General features: G+C 46.4%; 1 protein-coding gene across 4 annotated transcripts in view; it reads left to right on the top strand.

Moving 5' to 3' along the window:
• TMEM170A (transmembrane protein 170A) overlaps window positions 1–3,223 on the top strand; it is a 49,484-nt gene that overhangs the window by 20,926 nt on the left and 25,335 nt on the right. The gene's annotated exons all lie outside the window — the stretch shown is intronic.

The raw sequence follows: 3,223 nt of genomic DNA, 5'->3' as shown, positions 1-3,223 counted from the left end.
TTTGAGTGTTGTGGTGGTTTGTTACGTAGCATTGCCTGACCAATACACTTGAGAACGGAGGGCTCCTGGCACCTGCAGCTTCCAATTTCCACCAGGGTCCAGGCTCCCTCCCTGCTGGTAGGGCTGTAATTAGTGTCTCCCCTTACCTGTAGGCCCTGTGATGCAGCTAGAAGTGTCTAGGCCCAGCAGTCACCCACAATTAGGGGCAGGCACGCTTGCTGCCTCTGCTCTGGCTGTGGGAGCTCAGAAGGGGCAATCAAAGCACTAGATGGGCTGATGGGTGCATAGAAACAGTGTCGCCTGGAATAGGTCAGAGAACCCACCTATCAAGAGGCTGTTGGGGAATCAATGGTGGGCCTTATTTTTGTTATTTTGCATCAAGAAGATATATTATCCACATCAACACTGTATCAACTCCTCATGGCCACCACAGACCCTGTGTCCCCTAGCTTTGTCTTTGATGTGCCTTTGTCACCCACTCCTACAGACCGCGCCCCCCCCACCGCCACAACTGCCCCATCACCTCTACAGGGTTAAATCAATGGTTTTAATTTTTGCCTACCTGATGGGTGAAAAATGTTACTTGATGTTTCAGTCTGCACTTCTTTAATTCCTGGGGCAGCTGAACATCTTTTCATGCTTATGAATCAACTGTATTCCTTTTTCATTGTTCAAGGCTGTGCCCATGTTGCTGTTGACTTACCGCAGCCTCTTTTGAGTATGCTTTGTTATTTTTGTTGTGCAAATGGTTTCTCCTAGCTTGTCATCTGTTTTTTGTTGTTGTTGTTTTGTTAACTTACTTTATGGCATTTTCCCCTCAGGCTTCTTAAAAAAAAGAAGCTTCATTGAGCTATAATTGATATACAACATCTGCACATAAAGTATAAAGTTTGATTAAACATTTGTATATACCTGTGAAATCAAATCACCACCTCATCACAATCAAATTTCAAAAAGTTTCACCTAGTTTATCATATTGTTGAATGTGAATCCTTTCCTTATGGCCAGTGGATTTTGTGTCTTGTTGAAACGACTCTGTCCTCCTACAGTGATAAAAATGGTCTTCACGCTTGCTTCCAGTACTTTAGTAGTCTAGTGTTTTACGCTTGGATCTAAATTGCATGCAATATTCCTGATCGGTGCGAGTCATCAGTTCTCCCAGCGCCCTCTACTGAATGATCTCACTCATCACACACTCAAACCACCATGGGCTGGAATCTGTCCCTCACCCACAGGCCCACTCCACACCAGTGGATCAGGCGAGCAATTTCTTTAGGTCGAATGACCCCTATGCTGAGGTCCAGTGGGTTATCCCCACTACCTTCACAAGTTAATGGATTTAGATTTAAGCACCACCTGCCCCCAGCAGATTCTCTTACAATTTAAATATCCTCTCACAGAGCAAATCCTTATTCTGTGAATGACTCTATTCAGACCATGTTCCTTAAGAACCAGAGCTAGGCTGGATGCAGCTGTAATCCTAGCACTTTGGGAGGCCGAGGTGGGCGGATTGCGTGAGCTCAGGAGTTCGAGACCAGCCTGGGCAACTTGGCGAAACCCTGTCCCTACTAAAAAAAAATACAAAAACGTAGCCAAGCGTGGTGGTATGTGCCTGAAATCCCAGCTACTTGGGAGGCTGAGGCATGAGAATTGCTTGAACCCAGGAGGTAGAGGTTGCAGTGAGCTGAGATCGCGCCACTGCACTCCAGCGTGGGCGATAGAGTGTGACTCTCTCAAACAACAACAACAACCCTGCCCTTCAGGAACTTGCATTCTGATGGTGGGGAGATAGCTGATGAATAAGCTTAATAAATGGCTACATTATTTAGCATATTAGAAAGTGCCAAGGATTAAAGTAGAGAAGGATCGGGGGATGAGGAATATATGTGTGTAGAGGTGTGAGTTGTAATTTTTAATGGGGTGATCAGGGTAGGTCTCAGTGAGAAAGCGACATTTGAGGAAAGTCTTACAGGAGGTGAGGGAGTATGTTAAGGGCAATCATGGGTAGCCTGTCTGGGAGCAGGAAAGAGCTAACACAAAAGCCCTAAGGAGGGGAGGCATCTGGCTTGTTGAAAGAGCAGCAAGGGGCCAGGGGGTCTGGTGTGCTGGACCGCCTCCTCGGCTTCCTTAGACAGGGCCCAGGAAACCTCCATTTTCTGAGTCCTGCAAGACTAAATGTCTTTTTTTAACCTGTCAATTCATAAATGAACTAAAGATCGAATTCTAAATTCAAAATAATGTTTCCTAATGTAATACATAATTGATTATGTAACCCTACAATAATTGATTTCTTCCACGTATTTTTTTTTTTTTTTTTTGAGACGGAGTCTCGCTCTGTTGCCCAGGCTGGAGTGCAGTGGCGCGATCTCCGCCCACTGCAAGCTCCACCTCCCGGGTTCATGCCATTCTCCTGCCTCAGCCTCTCCAGTAGCTGGGATTACAGGCGCCCACCACCACGCCCAGCTGATTTTTTTTTTTTTTTTTTTTTTTTTTGAGACAGAGTCTCATTTTGTTGCCCAGACTGGAGTGCAATGGCACGATCTCGGCTCCTGCAACCTCTGCCTCCCGGGTTCAAGTAATTCTCCTGTCTCAGCCTCCCAAGTAGCTGGGATTACAGGCGCATGCCACCAGGCCCGGCTAATTTTTGTATTTTTAGTAGAGATGGGGTTTCACCATGTTGGTCAGGCTGTTCTGGAACTCCTGACCTCGTGATCTGCCTGCCTCAGCCTCCCAAAGTGCTGGGATTACAGGTGTGACCTACCATACTTGGCCCTTTTTTTTTTTTTTTTTTTTTTTTGAGACAGAGTCTTGCTCTGTCGCCCAGGCTGGAGTGTAATGGTGCGATCTCGGCTCACCGCAACCTCCACCTCCCAGGTTCAAGCAATTCTCCTGCCTCAGCCTCCTGAGTAGCTGGGATTACAGGACATGCCACCATGCCTGGCTAATTTTTGTATTTTTAGTAAAGACGGGGTTTCACCATGTTGGTCAGGTTGGTCTCAAACTCCTGACCTCGTGATCCACCCGCCGCAGCCTCCCAAAGTGCTGGGATTACAGGCATGAGCCACCGCGCCCAGCGGTTTCTTCCACTTCTAATAGACTCTGCTAGTCTGGGAAATGTACCAAAAAGTCAGCATGGTTAAAAGGTCAGTATTTCCTGACCCTTTTTATACTTCCTATTTTTATTTTAGATAGGTTTCTTGGTTGATGCAAAACGCCAATTGTA

The sequence above is a fragment of the Pan paniscus genome, chromosome 18 (genome assembly GCF_029289425.2).
Source record: "Pan paniscus chromosome 18, NHGRI_mPanPan1-v2.0_pri, whole genome shotgun sequence".
Classification (NCBI taxonomy): domain Eukaryota; kingdom Metazoa; phylum Chordata; class Mammalia; order Primates; family Hominidae; genus Pan; species Pan paniscus.
Note: the sequence above shows the minus strand (reverse complement) of the source record. Positions and strands in the feature narration are given on the sequence as shown.